The following is a 23,615-nucleotide window of genomic DNA, read 5'->3' as shown; positions in this document are numbered from 1 at the left end:
CTGCTACGGTTCCTAGCTGTACTTTCGCATTCCTCAGGCTTTCCCATACTCAAACACACCGGACGAAGTCATACGCGGACGAATAAGCAACGAGCAGTAGGTATTTCCTAATCTCCCGACCCCACCCCAATATATAACATTTATATATCTATTTATTAAAATCCTACCATATTATATACATGTACGTTTATTCCTTCTTTTGTGGTCAGTTGTGAGTGGTTTATTTTTGGTCCATCATGACCATCATAGTATTTGAAACCTACAGAATACGACGTACTGGTTCACTTTTGATTGATTTTCTAGCTTGGGTTCATAGAGAATGTAATATATCGATGCATGGGTTTAATATTTTCTGTTCATTTTGGATTAGGCAACATGTCTCGAGACAGAACTGAAGGTAAAGTGATCTTATTGTCATTTTGTGAATGAGCACATTGATTCTACTGATTTAAATTGTAGTTAATTAGTAAAATTACAAAACATATCGAAAATCGTGAATATGTGCGAGCGCATTCGAAAAACCAGGTGTGCATGTTGTTAATAATCTTCTATTATTTCTCTGAAATCGGATGACATTACAGCAATTAATATACTAAATAAATATCGGTTCTATCCGATCGGCATTTGGGGAGGTTAGTAGGGTTGTCGACCCCAGTTCCTGGGTAGGAAGGTTCAATACTCAGTCAAACCAACTATTTTTTTTTTTATGTTTTGAAAGACATTTTAAAATGGATGTAAAACAAACTTTGTTTTTCGCGTATTGATTTTTTTATGTAAAATAATTTTTATATATTTTTTCCCTCTAAATTTATATGTAAAACATATATGTAAATGTTTATTTATCTGCTTAACCTGTGCAAAATAGTTAGGTTGCAGGCGAATTATTCAGTTAATACTTTATATTGTTACTGTTATTACTGTCTGTATTTGTGTAAAACAAACCAATATTATAAACAATAAGGACCGGTCGGTGGCCGAGTTGACATTACGCTTGGGTAAAACTCAGGCGTAGTTCCTCGGCTGGCTAAGTCCTCCATCACAACTCAAGCAACATTTTCAGCTTACTGTGGTGGTAGTAGGAGATTTTCAAATATTGTCAGGTTATTCGTAACCCGGGAATGTTTGTCTTTCTTTTTAAAAAATTAAAATTACTATAGAAAATAACGACAAGACGCTATGTTTAAAGTACCTACCTACCTTATAACGAGCGTTGCTCAAAATTTTACACACACCAATAAATATTTACAAACATTATCTACGTTGCACAATTCAACATTGCATCGTACAGTAAAAAAATGGGATCAACTTGTTATCAATCACTCTTGGTACCTTTCTAATATGAAAAAGTCTGTATAAAAAATAGGCTAGATTTATAATTGTATTGCAACCATCATATGAGTATGATGAACTTTGAACAATTCAAACATTTTTACAATTCAAATTGTACCAAATTATGTCGTAACGGTATTCAGAAAAATAAAATAATATTCTCATCTTCCTACTTCTTCTTCTTTCATATGGTGGGGGGTCAGAGGAGAACATCTAGGTCTGTAAGCCAGTCTAGAGCCTCAAGCGTCTCAGTGGGGTTGCGCACAAGATGGGCATTTCCCACGTCAGCCGATTGCCACTGAAAGGTGAGAGACGACATTATCGTGCAAAGGTATTGCGCTTTTAAACAGCACCTTCTTGTATTTCCTACTAAAACACAGCATTAAAAAAATATATATGTGTAAATTATATTATTATAATAATTAGGGCAAATAGTTTTATGATTTATATACATTTATATATTATTTTTTTACTTGCTAGTTGTGTTATAGTGGATTAAAAGATAATTTTTGAAAAATTTATATCATTTGATCTGAAGCACACATCTAAAATCTTACCTTCGCTTTCGGAGACGTATTTCGGTAAATAAACGTTTAAATAAACATTTCTCTAAATATAACTAGCTATTCTGGGGAAACTATGTATGTTAGGTTATATATAATACTTATATAAATATGTACACATTTTCTGGTGAGACATTACAATTTGCAAAAACATCATTTTGCAAACTTGTAAGTTACGACGAAAATAGAATCAGATGGCTCACGGCGAAAATTTTGCTGCAGCACACTGAGAGTTAATACTCTCCTCTTTTATAATTTATTATGATACCAGTATGATATTAGTAATGTTGTGAGAATCCCGCACAAGACGCTTTTAATGTAATGGATTCGGAAAGAAAAGCCTGTGTTGCTATCATTTTGGCGCTTGGTACAAAGAAACGAGTGAAGCGTAAATGATGAGTGAAGGACTGGCTTCTCAGAAAACGAAAAATTCTCACATTTAAATTCAATGGGGTAAGCTTTAAGGATTTGAAGTTTTTGGCGATTCTGTCTCCAGCAGCAATATTGGACACAGCCCGATTTCTCTCGAGTGTATTTTTGAGTCATGTTCCACAGCAGATCACTTATTTTATACGCATCTATAAATATCGCTAGGACATTTTCCTTTCGCAGCGGAGGTGCAACATCAATGATTGCATAATAATAATAATAATAATTGTTTATTCCAGAATGTGGGGAGGTGAGTGCAATCCCATACATTCCATAAAATATAACTACAATGTTAAATACAGAGATTCAAGTATGTACAAATAAAATAAAATATAAAATGTAAGTTTGATAAAGCAAATAAAACATAAGAAAAAGTAAAAGGAAATATAAAGAATGGAGAGTAATATCATAAAACATTTACATTTCTTGTAAGCTTATTGGTATATCGGAGCGATAATTATGGGGGCCAATATTTTTCTCCAATGTTTTTCGATGCTCGATCCTGAGGTCTGCCGAGATTCGGTGATGAGGACGTTTTTTTGATCCTTCCCCTCGTTCCTGCTACCCTGGTTCTCATTAGGGCTGCAAAGCTGGGAACTCTCCCCTCCATGAACATCGAGGAGGCACTGCAGTACCTTGGAAGTCCGAACATTATGCGGTAAGCATATTGAATCCGAAGCCTTTCCATTGTTTGCTTTTTGAAATTGGCCCACAGCTCTCAGGTATACAAGGTAGTGCAGACAGCTGAGAATAGCGTCCTTTTCACCTGCGGGCTGCAGAGTCGAAATCTTCTACTAAGCATGTTACTTTTTATGCTCAGTGCTCGCCTCTGCCTGTCGATGTCGTCGTCATCCGTTAAGTTATTGGTGATGATATGCCCTAAATATTTCGTTGTTTCTACTATTATGAGAGGTTCTACATTCAAAAATATAGTTGGTGGCGTTGGATGCGTCGGAGCACTTGGCTCTGCAGACAAGGTAGTACCGTCTTCAATGGCGCACAAGAAATGCTGATGCGGTGAGAGCACACACGCGTCAATATGCACATCAGTATCCCCACCAATTTTCGGCCATGCCCCGATACTGATGTGCCGATCCAAATATCTAGATGCTCATCAGTAATGTCGTCAATATTTGCCAATACATACATAGATACTGATGCATCAAATGAGAATAAGTGGTTTTCCAAGATATTTTTCTGTAAACTTATTTGTTATTCCCGTACGCCCTTCGGAATTTTGTTTTTTCAAGCCCAAACATTAATTATGTCCAGCTTTCAAGTCTCCTATATTATGTGCTAATAAACTAAATTAAATAAGAGTCGTTAATTTATTTAATGGATATTTTATTTTTGGTTTCAAAGGTATTATAACAATAATAAATTAAAATAACATGGATGATAAGTAAAAGAAAAAAGACCAAAACATGTCACTTTTTGACAACTTTGCATCAATAATGGCAAAATTCAAATATTGATCGTAGAGATTTCTCATTAGTAGAATTTAATTTTTTTGTTGTTTATTAACCTATTGTTTTATTTGGTTGTATTTTCGTCATAATTACTATTTTTAGCAAAATTATGTTTTTGTAAATTGTACCGTCACACCATATAATAACTTATCCTTAAAATGATACGCTGGCGTTGAGGAAGCTACAAAAATGTGTATATTCTTGGTATACCGTATATCGTAGGTAACAAGGCATTAAAATCGCTTGACAAACGGAGTCTAGAAACGTTCAATTTCAAGCGCAAAACTGGTTTTTATTTATTTTGTAAATAATTTCATAAGAAAGCAAAAAAGTTAATCAAGTGAAACTGTCACAGATAATCTTAGCTATAATACTGTCTTTTTTTTAAGTTGTTTCCTTTATGCGTTCATAAATTTCTAATTTTTTTTTTAGTATTTTGCTTTTTTATTTTTTATTGAGTAATTTATATATTTATCGAATCGATAGGAAAACCTTCAATTTATCTAAAGCATATTTTTTTGTATTCATAATGTACACCAATCCGTTACAAAGATCAAAATAGTGATTTGGCATTAAGCTTCGCCTTAAGAGGATTAGGATACATTCAAAAATCATTTCTCTAAATATAACTAGCAATTCTGGGGAAGCTTCTTATGGCAGATTATATAATATTTCTATAAATATGTAAACACATGTGGTAAGACTGAACAATTTACAAAAACATAATTTTGCAAATAACAAGTTATTACAAAAATTTAGCATCGGCGATAGAGAAGTTAAATATTCTAAACGTTTTAATTAATTTTGCCAGGGACTTGTGACAGACAAAAATTCAACATACAATAATATATAGGTCATCAAAATCTGCTATTATTATTTTTTGAAGTAAGCATGACTCATTTAAATCTACATTTAGTACAATAAAATTTTAAAATGTGCTTGTGCTTCCTCCTTTTCAGTCAATATTGTAGTTACAATAATATATATCTTATACATACTAATGTTGCCGATATAGTTACCCGAATAGACCAACAAAAATGGAGATGGACAGGTCATATGATCCGAGACCCACAAGAGAAATGGTGTAAAAATGTCACTGACTGGTATCCCAGAGATGGCAAGAGAAGTAGAGGACGTCAACACATGAGATGGGAAGACGACCTAAAACTCACGGCTGGACATCAATGGAGAAGAGTAGCGCGTGACAGGTCCCAATGGAAATTGTTAGAGGAGGCCTATGCCAAGAGGCAAACTGAGCTTCGGGATATATTATAATAAACAAAACATTTCTAATATTAATGTACCTAACAGAAGTTCAGAATAAAAGGCTTATTATTATTATTATACATACACGAAAACAGGGATATTTGACTTGCATTAATTGTGCACTGTGTTTTTGAGGTCTATATAAAAAAAAATCTTTAAGCATAATGCTGTAGTCTATGCAAATATGAAAAATGATTTGGGAACGCTATGAACAATCCAAAAGTTCGTCTATATGCTCAATCTTACTTTGCACAAACTCTAATTTGCACAAGTAGGCATGTATGTTATGACAGCAAAATGCATACGGCGCAAATCAGGGCCAGCTGTGAAAATCGAAAATCGTGTCGCAGGAATAAAATTTTGGCACCCTTTGTAAAAAACAGTAGACGCTCGGGAAGGTAGGTAGCAGGTAGCAGGTACTAGGTGATCACTGTACTCAATTAAATTAGGATTTGTATTTTTGTGTAGCGCCGTGTTTTATGAAAAATAATCTAAAGAACTGTTAGGTGTTAGGTATTAATAGCGCCTTGGCAATTCGGCGCCCGGAGCGGACTGCTCCAATTGCGCCTGCATAGGCCCGGCCCTGGCACAAATGCAAGTTCAAAATTTTGCACTAACTGATTGCCCATGCAAGTCGCTACATGTGGACAGACCATAAGTAGGCATCAATAAATCAAAACATAAAATCCTTTTTTTAGTTAATTAAATATATTAAAAAAATCTTAATATTGAAGGTTATTTATAACCTTGTACATGTGTTGTGATAAAAATAGGTTTATCTATACATTGCCTAAGAACAAAGAAAGGATGAACAAAATGTGCTTGGTTCATCTTCAAGCTCATTCCGAAAAAATTACCACTGTAAAATTATTAAATACACAGTTTAGCGCGTTTCCACTGCAGGTATTGTGGATACAAAAAATCTATGGGTTAGTTTGTTCATTGGTTCTTTTATTGACGGTATGCATAGACAACCATGTACATAAATCGTTGGATTAGATATTTAGAAAAAAAAATCGGCGATTCTATCTGCAAAGTGCTCATTTAAGCTTTGAAGAAGGGAGTAGCCTCTCTGCATACACAAAATCAACAATCAATTTCAATGACTGTTGCACATAGTTGGTCCAATCTTTCCCAGACTCTTAATACATCTTTCTTCAATAGTGCCAATGATGCAACCACTTCTTTGATTGCTTTCTTGTGCTTCATTCCTGCAATTAAAAATTGTAATGATTTAATACGGTCCCGCTATAAGGACGGGGGAAGACGTCACGATAGATAAGTTACTACGAGGGTGGTCTGAAAAGTTTCCGACCTCAACGCAAAGATGGCGGTACTCGTCAATAAAAGCTAGTGAATGTAGTTGTGCATCTTTTGACAGTTACTCACCAAAGTTTTGTCCATTTTGGATGCGCATTTTTTAGTTGACAGTCGTTTGAGTGAGTCGATGTGTGTGTTTTTTGTGAAAGTGGAAAAATTGAGTTTTGATCTGTTATTAAATTTTTGTTTTTGAAAGGCAATACGCCTTCGCAAATCAAAGATGAGTTGGACTCTATGGGGACTCTGCACCATCAATTTACCACAGTGAAATTTTGGGCAGCTGAATTTAAACGTGGCTGTAAGAGCTTGGGAGATGATGAACGTTCGGGACATCCAAAAACTGCAACTACTGACGATAACATTGCTAAACTTCACCAAATAGTGTTAGACAACTGCCGAATTAAAGTGAGAGAGATAGCAGAGGTTAAGAAAATGTCCAAAGAACGTGTCTGTCACATATTAAAACAAGATTTAGACATGAGAAAGCTGTCCGCGCGTTGGGTGCCGCGTTTGCTCACGTTAGACCAAAAACGTGTTCGAATGAACATTTCCAACGCTCTGTTGGCGCAGTTTAGGCGCAATAAATCCGAGTTTTACTGTAGATGAAACTTGGATACACCATTATACGCCCGAAACAAAAATACAGTCAAAACAGTGGACTGCAAATGGGGAACCGGCTCGAAAAAAAGCAAAAACTGTTTTCTCGGCTGGGAAAGTGATGGCGACTGTTTTTTGGGATAGTCATGGAGTTATCTTAATTGATTATCTTCAAAAAGGAAAAACTATTACAGGAGCATACTACGCATCATTACTTGACAAGCTGAAGGCAGAAATTGCAGACAACGCGCCGTCTCACACCTCAGCGGTTGCCATGGCAAAAATCCACGAATTATGGTTTGAACTGCTTGACCATCCGCCTTACTCACCAGATCTAGCCCCAAGCGATTTCTTTTTGTTCCCTAATCTAAAAACTGTGCTCGGAGGACAGAGATTTTCGTCAAATGAGGAGGCAATCACTTTTGTGAACAATTATTTTGCAGAGAGAAACGCCGAGTACTATTTGGACGGGTTAGAAAGATGGGCGAGCATCGCTGGGAGAAGTGTGTAGAGTTATAAGGAGACTATGTAGAAAAATAAATAAAAAACTTAACAAAAAATTTCTTGTTTCATTGTTAGGTCGGAAACTTTTCAGACCACCCTCGTATAATAATCACGTTGGAAAATTTCATCAAAAAATAATATGTACTTACACAGTTGTAAGATGAAAGAAAAAGAATGATTTTTTTTTTAGATTAACTCCACACAAGAGGCCCTGAGGAAGATAATTTTCCTCAAAGCCTATGTCATCTTTGGTGATGCTGTGTGGAAGGTCTTTTTAAGGAAAGAAAGGAGAGGAAATTCCGGGAAGGAAAAGAGTATGAGGGGTGGATAGGAATCTGGGGATTAGTGTCCAGGAGTGACGGACGTATGAATGTGTCCCTCGCACTGCGGTGCAAGGCGATGGATCGAGAGAGTCCTGCTGGAGAGGTCAAAAGTCTCCCTCAATCAGACTATTAAGAGGAAGTTCTGGGAAGGAAAAAGATAACAGGGACTGGTAAGAATCTAGTGATCAGTGTGTCCATGAGTGACGGACGTATGATCCATCCCTCGCGCTGCCGTGCAAGGCGATGGGTCAAGAGAGACCAATTGGAGAGGTCAAAGGATCTCCTCAAACCACCTCTCTCTATCCGGTACGCCACGCAGCGCATCCTGAACACACCTCACCCGATGAACCCGGGCACCCCTGCTAAATCACCAAACGTAGTGGACCACTCGGAGTGATCAATGGTAGAGGTGTTGATTATCCAATAAATGGTTCCCGGGGCGGCGGTACCCTAACCCACCTTCCAAATTGAAAACATTCTGATGAAATCATCAAATCACTGATTGGCAGGAAAACTTTTAAATAACGACATAATAAACCGCCTCCCAAATTGGAAGCGATCCACCGATTACGTTCTAGCTAGGAGAAAAAAAAGTTATTAACTTATGTCTAAACACCTCGTGAACTAATTAACTCCTGTAATTATCAATTACCTTTATGTATAATAATCTAATTAATCTGTCAATGTATATAAAAGTTAATATTTCAATTGAACATTGTCAATTTATTAGTATTTTTAACTTTTACGTAGCCCAAAGTGAGTTGCCCAAAAACAGTCACACGGAGATTGGAAAAAGAAACAGCTGGAATGAGGTAGGATGGCAAACAAGCCAAATACTTCTTCAGACAGCAGTTTAGAGTGATGTATCTCACAGGGGAGGAATGGGACAGTTTCAGGTCCAACCCCCAAACTGTAACTAATCTGGTTCACAGATGGATTCAAGACGGAGGAGGGAACAGGGGCCAGGTTCTGTCTACAGGGTTCCAAGAGGGAACCTAGTATACGTCTAGGAACACACAGGAATAAGAACATAGGCATATGCTCTGATAGCCAGGCAGCCCTAATGGCACCGGAAAGTAACCAATGTGACTCCAGACTGGTGATGGAATGCAGGAATGCGGGCTAATGGACCAGCAAGGAGAGGGGCGAAAGCACCACTTGCGAGATCAAAGCCGGCCATAGGAGTAGCAGCTTGTCACACCAAAATACATATTGAAAGGTGGGTGAAATCCCGGCACTGGGAGGTATGGGAAAGGGCACCTAGAAAGAGGCAATCCAAAGTACTCATAAACGGACCAGACCATAGACTAATCAGGCAATTACTCTATATGGACAGAAACTCACTGAGGGAACTGGTAGGACACTAACGGAACACTGCCATCTCAGGAGACACTTGCAGTTGATGGGAGTGTAAAACACCAATAGATGCAGAAAATGTGAAGAGGATGTGAAAACTCCAATTCACCTTTGGTGCCAATGTCCCACTCTGTTGGGAACAAGGCTCAGATACCTGGGAACACACATTGTAGAACCACAAGACTTAGCCACATATCCAATGACAACCCTGGTGAACTTTGCATAATGCATAATGGGCCTATGGCCTAAGTGCTCGTGGGAACTTTACATCAACCGTCTCCTCTTAAAACACTGTAAAACAAATTCTAATAAAAATGCTTGCCTTATAAGATTGTGTTCACCATATACATAATAACATTCTCTCTGATGTAGATAACTTCAATTGTAAAGAAAACAAATATGAAATCTCTACCTTTTCGACCCGGAAAAAAAAATCACATAAGATCCGAAGGGGGGGTCACTAGGGTCCCCCAATTTGTTTTGCTTATTAAAGGATGTTAATGACATAATCTTGTGTAATTTGTTTTAGTAATAATTAGGAGGGATTATATTCTTTGTGTTTCAGTAGCCATTATCTAAATAATTTCATAAATAAAGTCATAGTTAATATTCTAATGAATTTAGACAATAATGCGCCTTTTTCCATAGAAAACAGAGAAGGTGGGCTGACAACTGAATCTCGACTGGCGATTGCAGCGTAGCTAGTTTGTTGCATAGAGTGGTCTGTAAATAATGGATATATTTTTAAGTTTTAAAAATCTACCACTACTAAACTAGGTTACGGATTTCGACTATTTTGGAATATTTAGATGTTAGTGAAGGTTATAATACCTAATGTATGATTTGCTTTATTTTATTTATATTTAGGGTCAATTCGTAGTGTTTGCCTTACCATAAATGAAGTGTTTGTTTGTATATACATATTACTGGCGCAAAATGAATTTAAAAAAAAAATATATATTAAGTTAAAAAAATTTCATGTTCAGTACAGTGTACTTATATTTTTAACGGCGAACGGTTTTGTACTGCAGATGACATTAAATCAACGCGTCCATCTGTTGAGGTCCGAAATAAAAAATATTTTCGGAAAATAGTGAAAAAACAAGGTATTTTTAAAACTCAAACGTGGAGTAAATTATTTTTTACTGTAACCTCAGAAATTCCTTTTTTTGATTTTTTTTTATGTGAATACACAACAACAGTCCCAATCATCTGGAGCCAGTGAGACTATGGCATTCCCAAATAGGGTATGTTGTGAGGCTGAAGGTAGTGGGGAGGGGAAGGAGACAGATAAGAGTAAGGTGGGGAAGTACCTGGCTATTCAGATCTGGTCACCAAACAAAGCCAAAGCCATTTCAAGCAATGTTTCACCTGAATTCTGACCAGTAAATTGTGAAATATGACAAAGTAATCAATTAAAATTTACCTTTACTAGTTTAGAGCAGACCGACTCCTCGACCACGGATGCTGTAATATTTATGAAAGAAACGGTATTCATAAACTTGTAATAGGGTACGTGTGGGAAAGGGAAATCTCTCTCTTTTTTTTAATGGCGGCTTCCGTGGTCAAGTGGTGAAGATTCTCGGTCGCGAGTTCAAATCCCAGCGAGTGCAAATAAAACGTAATTATTGTTTTTAATAACCGCACATTCCGAAACGGTTCAAACTGGCCACAACGTCATTATGAGATAGAAAACGCCACTGTTTGGCGAGACAGCTATCACCAACTTTGTTCGTAAAGTCGACTCCGCCATTTTATAAACAAACATTTTTAATTAATTTTTATTAATAAACGAACACTTTTATTTGGTGGCAAATCGAAAATAGCACATTGTAAATCGTTGTACAAAATTTATTCGCTAACATGAATATAAAATAAAAATATCTTCATTATAAATTTTTTTCGGGTCGAGCAAAAGTTTAAAATGAAATAATTATTTTCCACAATGTTAGGAATAAAAAACTAAAATACTATTATTTAACACATGTTTGTGACAGACTTTTTAAAGCCATACTGTACTTTTTCAAACTCCTTGTGTCCACATTGTAAACAATTGTAAATAAAATAGATGCCTTTGTCTGGTTTATTTGTTTTCCATGTGAGAAACAGAGACAGATATAATTTTAATTTTGTTCATAAAATTTGTGACATACACCGGATGTATTCCAGACAGGCCGACATCTCAGCTCGGCAAGAGAACATTTTAGTATCGCAAAAGGACGTACGAAATATGCAGTGTAAGCGACCAGAATTTAGCCCTTTCAACTGTAACTCAAATATTAACAGCTCTTTCTATTAAAATGCAACGTTTACGGTCGAGTTCGTATCTCGCGGGATCTCGCCACGTGCAGAAGGGATACAAACGGGGCAACTTCAGCGATGTTACTGAGCTGAAGCGGGCGGGAGGGAGAGTATATTTACAGAATTTGTTGTAAATTATTTAATATCTAAGAAAATAGTAATGCAATATCTTTTTTTTAAATGTAGATTGATAACTGAATAGTATTTCTAGGATTACCTAAATACATATTATATTGGTAAAAAGAGGAAATCAATAAAATAATTGGTTCTCAGTTAAGTGCTGCTCCAAAATAAAATAAATAATAATATTTCTTATGCACAAACAAAATGTAAGTAAGTCCTGTGGATCTAGCAGCATTGGTTCTCTGGACTAGTTACATATTTTGTAAAATGGCTTCCTTAAACCCCTACCCCACCCAATCCGTCTCAAAATGTTGTCTAACCGGCTGACAATAAATTATGACATATGTAATTCGCTTGGTCCCGCAACATTCACCTCTGGTGGATCTCTTGTGAAGTGCACATTTATTTGCTAGTATATATGTAATTTCATCACGAAATTGATTTGAAAAGTCAATATGTAAATATTACAGATAAAATAAATATGAGTTACTCACTATTAGACGACGCAGGGTTCAAGGGGAAATTTGAAGAAGTCCCAGTAGATTCTAAAACCACCTCACTATTAATTCCTTTAGACACCCCTTTGGGTTGATTTTGCCAACAATCTCCTTCATATTGCAACCAATCTATTTCTGGACCAGTATAAATCAGGTTGGGAGAACTGGCTGGAGAAACTGCATTCACATACTTCCTATAGTCAAAATCAAATTTAGGCGGCTTTTGATGAATTTTTTTAGGATACTTTTCTATTTGATGTAAAATTGGTTCTTCGTCATCGATTATAATCACATCAGAATGCAACGTAGAATCTGTTCTGTTGCAACTTTTTGTGCTCCGGATAGAATGAATCAGTGGTAACTTGCAACATAAATTAGGCGGACTCATTTTGATTATGCACAAATTGTTTTTCATCATATTGACTCTGCATTCCGGCATCTGCTTTAGTGGCGCATCACTGTCTGACATCTCATTCTCTGATATTTGTACATCATGATGTATCGTTGGAGTATCTTTTAGCACCAATACGTCAGCAGGGCCATCAGAGATGTGCTTTTGTCCATTCATTACAGGTTCATCACCCAAAGTCAGATTAACCATCGACACAGAGCTCTGTGAAAGTTGCGGCCTTTGTTCCCCTTCTTCCTTATCAAACTCCGAAGGAAGAGTATTACTGCTGATGTCCATTAAGGGACAGTTGTTGACGATCCTCTCCATGATATTAGCCCCTTCAAATGAATCGTTGTTTTTGAAGATTGGAAGGTTTTCCACCATAAGACTAGGCAGTGATGTATCTAAAGTTGGCGGCACTAAAAATACAGAACTTTTAATATCACCAATCTTTTTGTTTGATTTGGTCATTTTCTTATGTTTCTCTTTTGCGACATGTATTAGGCTGGAATTGGTTTGTTTCGTTGGCTTCTTTTTTACTTTTGGAATATCAGCAGGGAGATGAGGGTGCACCATTGCAAATTGTGATCCAGATTGCTTCACCAAAGGTATATCATCTTCACTTATATTAACGAAAATATCTTTGAGTGGAACATCATTCTTCACAAGATTAGCCTTATTACGGGGATTAGGATAACATCTAACAACTTCATCTCCCAATGATGTATTATTTCCAATCATATTTGAAATTTCACCATTTGTTTCATTTATCAGTTCCGTCTTTGGTTTTCTTATCACGGGAAGTTTCATATTTTTTTTAGAATCGATTTTGGCCTTAGTGATAGGTTTTTTCTGTTTTTTTGATGCAATTGTGCTTTTAGGTTTTGGAAGCATTATATTATGTTTGACAGATGAGTCTAAATCAAAATGGTGAAATCTGTATTGATCATGAAGAGACTCTGCTTCACGGGGGTAAGTTGGACCCATTGCTTTCAAACTATCAACTCTTTCCGATATTCTGATCTCCCTCGGGTTAGGTTGGACCTGGCTGAGACGGTAAGAGAAACTGGCAGCAGAGTTGTTTTGTACCACCTGTGGGGTACCGGAGACAGCGGCCTCTTTAGTTTTTCCCCTACACGAACGAGGTAGGGGAATCTCCTCCTCAGATGGACATTGATACATGGACAGATCAGGGTCATCATATTTGGCCGAATACAGCTTCCGTCTTTTAGTGACATTATCCTCATTGGGAAGTAAAACTCTCTCTGGAGATTTAAAATGGGAATCTTTTATCAAATAATCCTGTTTCCGATTTGGGGATATGTTCTTAAATCTTTTCGAAGCCCTCTTTGCGACATCGTTTTGTTTCAATGTCTTAACATGTTTTGTATTTCTTTTCCTAGAAACAGTTGCAGCTTCATTAGAAACAGGCACCTTCTCATCTATCTTATTTTTTGACACAACAGAAGTCGTGGTCACATTAGCTGGTGGGGATATTTTCCTGGAGCTAGCGGGAATATAGGTATCTGACTCCGAGCCAGAGCTGTTAATTCGACGTATAGTTTCGGCATCTAAAAGGCCACAGCTGACATTAAGTAAATTTGATACAACTGTTTTAGACTGAGTGGGAGTTATCTCTAACTTAACTTCTTTAACATTCTCATTATTCAGATCATCTTTCATTGGAATACCTTGTGGTAGTACAGTCGGTCTTGGCGTAGGGCCAGGACTGGTGTCTCTGTCAGCAAGACTGTCCATTTTACACAGTTCAAGGGCTGCTCTATCTTTATCTAGGCTAGGTCTGGCACCTAAATCAGCTAGATCGTGCTCAAGGGTATCTCTAACTTTACCATTATTGATCTTTAAAAGTTCGGCTTCCACTTCAACTTTTGGTTTAAACTTTTCCTTAAGTTGAAGTTTAATTTTCTTCTTATTTTTTGTTGACCGAGTTGCGTGCTGTGATAAACTAGACTGATTGTTCAGCTTCTTCTTCTTAGAAAATTCTTGAGATGAAGCAGGGTGAACTTTCTTTTCATTATCCACTGGATGACTTTCTAAGTCATCCCTCATACAGGAGTCTTGAGACAAACCAGAGTGAACTATCTGTTCAGTATTCACACTGCTCTTGAGACTCGGTACTTTCAACTTATTCAAAGAAACTATGCAGGCATCAGATGCTTTAGCTATAGCTTTCTTAGTACCTTTGACTTTCAGCATACTTTTAGGATGATACTTCTTCTTAATTGGCGCGGGATCATTCTCTTTTTCCAAATAATTTACAGGAATAGGTTGCACATCATTCTCTGTTGCATTGATCAGAGAAGTTGACTCTGAAATATTAGCGATAACATTAAGTGTGGTTGTACCACTGAACCTAACTGTGTTTTTCATTGAAGAACATTTATTTCTGATTGTGTATTCCTTATTCAATTCTTCACTTACATCCTGGAAATGGACATTTTGTATTTTGTCCACATTATTCAACTCGTTCAGTAGATCATTTTGGGATAAATCTTTCATTCCAATCATTGAAAGGGTGGAATCAATTGGTTTGGTTTGAAGGTTTGTTAGAACATGTTTTCTTTTCTTTAATATTGGTATTCGGGATGTTACGGCATTATATTCGTCAGAATCTGTCACATGGGCTTCTGGAGGGCTTCTGGGGACAGCGTCCATGGGTCGAATCTTCAAGCTGACAACTGATACTTTCCGTCGTACCATTGGTGTTTCCAATCGACCAGTTACCCTTACCTGACAAAGTTCATAATTAGTATAATATCAATTGTTATATTGCGATTCGAAGAAATTTTTCAAATTCGTAATACTGAAGATTGATAAAAATATTAAAATCGTATTAAAAAATAAATGCCTTGCTCTGTTGAAAACCTGGAGCCGGTGGAGTGGCCGGAATCACGTCTAAATCCCGGAGAAGGTTCTCCACACTCAGATCCAGCTCTGGGACGGAGGTCTCTTGGACAGCTGATACCTCCGGATGATACTTAACGTCATCATTGAGAATGTGCACATCTTTTATCAGCTGTGAGAAAAATTTATAAGAAAAATAAGTTTTATTTTGTTATTGGTTAATTTAAAAATGGTAGAAGAAATCAGGGATAGCCGCGGAAGACAATGCAATTGCAAGCCAATAAAATACTTGAGGCGGGCCATGTCGACTGTAAGAATAACAGTACAGAAAGTATGAAAAGATGTTTAAATGACAATTAGGCAAGGAGTTTGTAACAGACAGATTGCCATCTCTAATGCTCAGTCTGTTCTACGTGTATTTCAATGGAGCCTGCTGAAAGGAGCTAGCAGCATTGATACCCTGTGCACCAGTTCATGTGCGTGAATCTTGACAGACACGATCGGAACACGAATTCACAGTTGATGTTGGCATCATGAGAATGGACAGTTTCTTCAAATTGTTTTATGACCCTTCCTACATCCCCTACTTAAACCCACCTCACAACGCTGCCCAACCGGGTGGAGAAATAGTTCCCCTGTCTTTAGACTGTACAGACAGGGATGCTCTTGTGAGGTGTCACAAAAAATAAAATATATATTATTATTTAATTATTGAAGACAATATTAGCGATTCATGAAAATCTGAAACAGAAAAATCAGAAAAGGATACGGTCACATCTAGGACTCGAACCCAGGACCCTTGCCTAAAAATGGCATGATGTTTAGATAAAGGTAGATTTGAAAATGGATGTAAGCAGTTGAAATTTTTTTTTTAATTTCCTGGATATGGATGAATTTACCATAGCAGCTTCTGGCCTGTGATTTATTTATGTAATTTAAATTTTAAACATACAGTTAGAATTTTCAAAAAATCAATTTTTTATTTCATTTTCGTAATGTACATTTATTTAAGTACACACAGAGAAAATTTCAAGTCAATTCGGCTATTATTTTCGAATTTACACGCATATGTGTAAAGACTTGTCAGAGCGGAGACGGTGAGTCCAAAACGTATTTGGGGGTTTTAAATGCTGCACCTTACGGTGATCAAGAAGTTATGAAGAAAGAATGTATTGGACACGTACAGAAGAGAATAGTGAATAAGAAATTGTGTGAATAAAAATGTGGAAACAGTTGATAGTAAAAGTGGACAAAAAATACAAAAAAAACCTCTTGGTAGAAAAGGCAAACTTAGTGGTAAAATTATCGATAAGTTGACAGTTTATTATGGCTTAGCAATTATGAGAAATTGTGATTCCGTCGAAAAAATGTGTAATGCTATCCGGGCCACATATTATCATTATTGCTCAAAAGACACAAAACCTCACTAGAAGTGCCCGATAGGACCAGAGTCATGGTGCAGTTGGCAACGGGTAGAGCTGCCAATGAATTACCCACTTTCAAGCATGATCATCCGTCATTACCACATGATGTTGCCGAGGCTATACTTCCCATTTATACAGATCTCAGCAATGAGAAATTAATAGAAAGATGTGTGGGTGGTTTCACCCAAAACAACAACGAGAGCTACAATCAACTGATATGAAAAATCTCTCCACAAATAGTTCTGGCCGGTTCGAAAACTCTAGAAACGGCTGCATACATGCTGCTGGCATATTTAATGAAGGTACAACATCATTATTGTATTACATATATGAATGCAATAGGGGTTTTATTTGGGCCCAATGCGCATTCATACCCCGAAAGAGAGGATGAACAGCGCGTGGCTGTCTCCGACAGCAGAGCACATGAGAGGGAAGAATGGTCCGCAGACAACACCAACTCGAGTTATTAGAAGCTGTCGAAGGGGCGAAGGGTGTATTATATGGCCCTGGAATAGACGACTCAATGAAAGTTGAAAAAATATGTTTTTACTCTATGTAAAGTGCTTTTCAAACTTTGAACGCGTTTTTCTCAAAACTGTGTTTTTAAAGTCGGTGACCAAGATTACTCAGAAACGGCTGAACCGATCAGTCTCAAATTTGAACATAAGCTTCTTAAGTATATTTTATAGTTATTAATCGAAGGCCTGTTTTCACCGATAAATATATATTTTTTTATAAACAATATAGAAGGCCAAAATTATGTTAAAAAGTCAATTTTGAGAAGCCGCCATTTTGTCAAAAAAAATTATTTTGCTCTGTCCTTCAATTAATTAGAGGAATATTTATTATTATAACGAAATCCGTTTGGTTTTTTCATTTTAGATGATCCAGTCCAGAGATATGATGGTCACCGCAAGATGCCATTTTTGAGAGGAGCTTCTGGAGATCAGCTATAGCATCTTTCAAAATTATTATTTTTACAAATAAAAATTCTTAAAATACTGTTAAAAGTTACCATAAAATGTGTACACATTTTAGCTTTTATAAATTTAAAAGTCTTCTCAGGAAAAATCCCTTTTTTGGGCCTCCTGACTGTATATAACCTCTTAAAGATACCTACTGTGTGCGTACTAACTTACATAAAGGAGTAGGCAGAGAGGATGGACCGCCACACAACTCTCGTCTATCTTGGCACACATTTTATCATGACCCGACTCAAGAATTTAGTTTCTCACTTGTACTACGAGATTCTGGACAGCGCGTATATTATGCATTTGAGCCTTTTTCATCATTTTTGCATACTTCAGCTTCTTCAAAAGTGAGCTACAATTAACTTTGAGATTGCTTGGTCAAGTTATGATGCCATGCTGATGCTGGTATTCCCAGTCAAATAAATGGTAATAACATTATGTAATACTATTATAACAATTAAAAATAACATAATATGATTTACTTTTGACCAAACAGAAGGAGGCGAATGCTGGCCTTGGGATGATGGTCTATTGGCTGAGAAGGGAATATCTTTGGATTCACCTGAAATAAAAAAAATGTTCATTTTGACTTCAGATGGGAACAAGGAACTGGAGTGAAAAATATATCAAGGTTTAATGCGAATACCTAAAAAGTAAAGTATACGAGAAGAAACCGACGAATTTGACACTATCGAAGCAAAATATCATATCAGAAATGGCAGCAATCTCAAGAGCGATGTGTCAATGCGTTGTTGCCAATCTTAGTTCAAGATTAGAGGAGTGCTAGCAGTGCGAAGGGCTGCATCTGGACAACATAATCTTTGCTAAATAATTTTTCAGATCAGTGTCTATAAATAAAAATTAAACAACAAAGACTATAATAATATTAATATTAATTCACAGACTATAAAAATATTACTATTTTTTATTTCGGCTACTGGCATTATACCTAGCTCTCTCATTCAAAATTTAGGCGTATTAGATCTATCAAAAAATTTATATATAAAAATGCAAAAATCGGTCATTTTAAATACATGTAGGATTACGAAAGATTTTTTAAATATTTATATTGAGGGATCAGTAGGATTTATAGGCCCTGTTAGGAGTTCTACCGAGCCGAACCCTCTGATATGAAAATATCTGGAGTCGGTGAATTATTTTCCAATTTGATCTCTGGTGAGTTGACATGTTGTCCTTGTATTGTTTTGTATTTATTTTGCTTATTTAATGCACTTGCGTAATGTGGATTGACTAGATGATCATTTGTGGAAAAGTGTATGGAAGGGTTTAGTTCTTCCTATGGGTAAGATTTAACCCGGACATAATGTCGGAAATTATAAAAAAAAAATTAAGTTTGTTTTATCCAACTATCAAAACCTGTTACCCTTTTTGGACACCCTGTATTAGAATGAATCATTTTGGAGTGGATTCAAGCGGGGTAAAGGTGATCATAATGATGATAGTGATGACCAATCAGAAAAGGAAATTCTTACCCACTGCTGGAAGCTGGATTTTTGACTGAGAAGATTCATGACCCTGATCCTAAAAAGTAAATCCAAATAAAGAATTAGTTCAGAAGAGGTTCAACTTCAACTAACACTATTTACTTAATAAATTCATAGGAAGAATATAACTTGACTTGGTAATCAGGGGATGGGTCTACAGAGTAACAAAGTAATCAAGTGGTAGATGCTCTCAATATCGCCCTAGTGAAAGACGCGATGTTGGAAATTATATTTTGTTAATAAACAAGTACTTCTTAACCTTCCTATATCCCATCTTCTCCCCATTCCCACCCCCCTAAGCCTCGCAAACTAAACAAAAACAAACCTCAATTTGTCGAGCAGCCATTCACTTTGGCCACGTATTCTCCTTACACTCCTTTCTCTGTTCATCCGCTCTACATTATACCGTTGAAGCAGCTATTTCTTTTAACCTTGCTCACTACTCTTTCATCAGCTTTGCATTCTTTCCGGATCTCCACATGGTCAAACATAGTTTTTCCACATATACTCCTCAGGGATCTCATTTCTACAGCATTCGGTCTATTTTGTTAATTTCTCTACAAGTTCCATGACTGACTGCCATACATCAGGGTTGGTATCAGCACTCAGTTGTGGAGTGCTAGCCTCACTTCTTTATATAACTTTTCATTACTTTTTTATAGACAATGTAACAAAATGGCACAAGTCAACAACATGATACTGACCAGGTTAAGTTTTATTTGTGGCGGCATTCGTTCATGGAGCAATTTCAAGATTTGCATCAGCTGGGGCCCTCGCTTCTCCAGGAAAGTCAACACCAGACGGGGGGACATATTCTCAAGGAGGGCGCAGGCCTCTGGGCTGCTGGCAGAAATGGGGGCGCCATCTAGAGTCATTCTTTGCCTGGGAAACAAATGTTAAAAATTTACTATGTCAGATATTGTTTCAAAGTTCCCTTACTTTGGATTTAACGAGTTACTTTAAAGATAAAACTTAGCGCACAGTTTGCAGGGACCAGCAGGGGCAGGGGCTCTAAAGTATTCATGAGATATTAAGATATTGTGAGGCGTACCGCAGGGATCAACACTTGGGCCATTGCATTTTGCTATATATAAAGCTGACATGATGCAATCTATTACACACTGTAGGTCGCACATGTATGCTGATGACACACAGTTTATTTAACGTTGGAAGTAAGTAACGCTCATCTAGCAGTGGACATGGTAAATAGTGACCTATGTAGAGTTCGAATGTAGGCACACGAGCATGCTTACTTCTCAATCCCCAAAAATCTTCTTTAACGTTTTGAACGCGTTAATTTGCTCCGTTTTATCTATACCCGTATGCGGTACATATTTTCAAATACCTATGCACGCAATTAAATGTCAAATTATAGCTTTCTGGCATGATTTATTGGACTATATAGACAGAACAGATTATTCTCCACAATATGATAATAAATCCTCGTGTGTCAATACTGTTAGATGTTTATAAAAACAAAAACATAAAATTCCATACAAAGACGTACCGTATCTTTTGAATGTGGTCCCGCCATTCACTCGGCGTGTGTGTACTTAGGCCACTGCGTTGATAGACAAAAGTGGGACACCATGATCATTTATCATTTTTAGTTATGAAAACTTTTTCTAAAACTGAACACTTAGGGCGGCTTGCACCATAAGTTAAATTTGGTTTAAATATCATTTTAAACACATTATTTGATTTAAGTCGACTTGGCGTCTTGCACCACAAAGTTTAATTCGTTAAATGCGTTTAAAGAACTGTCAAAGTTAAATACCCAAAATGGGCTGTTTAACGGAGTTAAACGTGTTTAGCCCTACTCATAAAGCAGTAATGTCAATTTTTTTTAGTTTATCCCTTCGATTTCTGATTGTGGTTAAAATCTATCTCATTTTAATTTGTATTTACAATGAACATTTTGGATTTGTTTTCTCACGATGATTGAGAAATTATAAAATTATGGAAATTATAAATAAATTATACTTATATGTATATATAAGTAGACAGAGATTATAGTCAGAGAAGTAAACACAAGAACAAATTTATTTGAAACACTCAGTGCCAAGAAGTTTCAAAAAAGATTTCGTCTCAATAAAGAAACGACATCATTATTAGTGCAAGAAATTGAACCTCAGTTAAAATTCAACACCAATAAAAACATCAGCGAGGTAACTTGGAGCTAACACTCCTTATCGAGGAGTACTTTGCAAGGTTGTAAACTTCTAATCATACCTCATTCTTATAATACTTTAAAACAATTTAATATGTAAAGGAAATAAAAAACAAAATTACTCGGATAATTGTTTTATTTTTAATTCCAACAACAGAAGCTCTTTTTGTCTTATTTCATCATTGTGTCCATTTGTTTTAACTTTTTCTTCATAAAATAAATGAACACACTATTAAACCACACAAACAATCACAAAATATTTTGACACTTCAAGTAAAATGAAACATCGTAGCTGTTTTATTAACGCGTTAATGGCGGTAAACACGCGGTAACTGTTTTACCGACGCGTTAATGACGTTTAACTAAAATCGCCACCGACCTGCGTGGTGCAGGACGCAACTAAACGCATTTAAGTTAAATGTATTTAGGGTCTTAAATGCGTTTAGTTAAATAAAATTTAAGATAAAATTTGCGATAGTTGGTGCAAGCCGCCCTTAATATAATAACAAAATTGGACTAACGCCATCCGTTGACAAAATTGTAAACTATAGCACTCGAAGGCGCTAAGAGGCTCACTTGATTATCGATGTTTTTTAATGAAATACAATTTTATTTTCGAGTAATTCTTGTAGATGTGAGCATCGTGATAGTTCTACGAATGTTCAAGCGAGCGGGAAATAAATTTATGTCGAAAGACCGCTGGAATATCGGTATTCAAAGTTTCCGTATCAACTGTTTATACAGCCGCGTGTGGGTATGGACTTTTTGTCGTAACAACAGTTGATACGGCCGCGTGCAAAGAGTTAATGATTTTACAAAAATACACTTTTTGCAAGTTATGCTTTAAAATATTAAGGACGGGTTGTTTCGGAGAATTTGAACAATTCATCAAATTTCAACTTCATTTTCGGGTTCTGTGAAAGTCCTATACAAGTTCTGTTATTATATCATTGTAGGCTAGTTGCTTGACAGAACTGAAATAAAAGCAGAACTTGAAAAAATATTTCACAGAACTTGAAAATGAACGTTGAAATTTGATGAGTTGTTCAAATTCTCCGAAACAACCCGTCCTAAGACTAATTGTTTAAATTGTCTTTGTTTGAGCCCGTACATATGCACTATGAATATGAATAAATGGTTTTGTCCATATGAAAACTCAATTCTTTCAAGAAAGGCACCCAAATAAAATATTGTATTGGTGGTTCAATAAAATATAGGTGACAGAATTGCTCTCTTCTTAAACCAAGGTTTAGTCTTACAACTTATGTTAACAATAATTTCAGGATAAACATTGTCGACCAATTCTTGAACGTCATTTACCAAAATGCAAAGATTAATTCTTCTATTGTCTTGTTTTAGCTGCCCATTACCAATTTTGAACAACTCTGAAGCATGTTCTCATGTCTAAACATGAAAATGAAACTCCCATGTTGGTTTTAAGTTCCAATATATTTACATATGGCCAAAGGTGAGATATTTTTAATGAAGGATTAATTTCATCAGCATGTGTACCTATACAACCGGTAAGATTTGACGAATGTCACCTAATAACAAAATTGTACACCAACCGATAGGTGAATTTTTGCTACGCAAATCGCGCATTGTTCTGTTAATGCTTCCAGGGAAGTTTGTTCGACATGGTAGCTTCATGCCAAGCTATCAATGAGAAGTCACGCATCAATTTTCTAGTATTGCTTTTTTTGGAAACACTGGAAACACTGTTAGTATCATCAGTAGCAATCTTTGGCGGGAATGTCACGTGTGCGGTTTGTCCTTCTTACAAAAGTGTAGCCGGATGATGCGAAGGCTAATGCAATATTACGAGTAGATTTGTCTTGGCTAGGAGCAAATTGATAGCACTGGTAAAATCCGAGTTTGTTATATATCGGCAGTCCAAAATCTTTACTGGGTTTACCCGAAAGTAATTCTACTACTTTGTTAAATTCAAATAACGCTTTGTAAAAGATGTTTTGATCACATTGAACGTCATATGATATTAACTCTCACCGTTGCCGAATCAAAATGTCTTCAGCCATATTTTCTTGAAATTTATTCCATAGAATTACAGAGTCGGTCACTTGACAAAACGCTACGAACATATACTTCAATGACTGCTGAACTGCAATAATGTGTTGCCCCAATCAAAGTCATCTTTCAAGAGACCCATTGCGTTGCATGCTGCTTGACGGGGATTATACTCGTAAGTAACTCC

The 23,615-nt window shown here is 36.4% G+C and overlaps 1 long non-coding RNA gene and 1 pseudogene across 2 annotated transcripts; one reads left to right on the top strand and one right to left on the bottom strand.

Moving 5' to 3' along the window:
* Positions 1-6,003: 6,003 nt before the first annotated feature.
* Positions 6,004-19,993, bottom strand: LOC149419950 (uncharacterized). Of its 2 annotated transcripts, XR_016302774.1 has the most exons (3): positions 19,938-19,993; positions 19,222-19,270; positions 6,004-6,267 (listed from the first exon to the last, which is right to left on the bottom strand). It is a non-coding gene; the product is annotated as an uncharacterized LOC149419950 (long non-coding RNA). The 2 variants fall into 2 exon arrangements; XR_016302775.1 differs by lacking the exons at positions 19,222-19,270; positions 19,938-19,993 and adding an exon at positions 12,075-13,289.
* LOC149419951 (uncharacterized) lies at positions 16,430-17,316 on the top strand (annotated as a pseudogene).
* Positions 19,994-23,615: the final 3,622 nt, after the last annotated feature.

This window comes from Hesperophylax consimilis, chromosome 11, assembly GCF_061612785.1.
Source record: "Hesperophylax consimilis isolate HC1 chromosome 11, BYU_Hcon_1.0, whole genome shotgun sequence".
Lineage (NCBI taxonomy): Eukaryota > Metazoa > Arthropoda > Insecta > Trichoptera > Limnephilidae > Hesperophylax > Hesperophylax consimilis.
The sequence above is the reverse complement of the archived record's forward strand: the minus strand, read 5'-3'. Positions and strand labels throughout refer to the sequence as shown.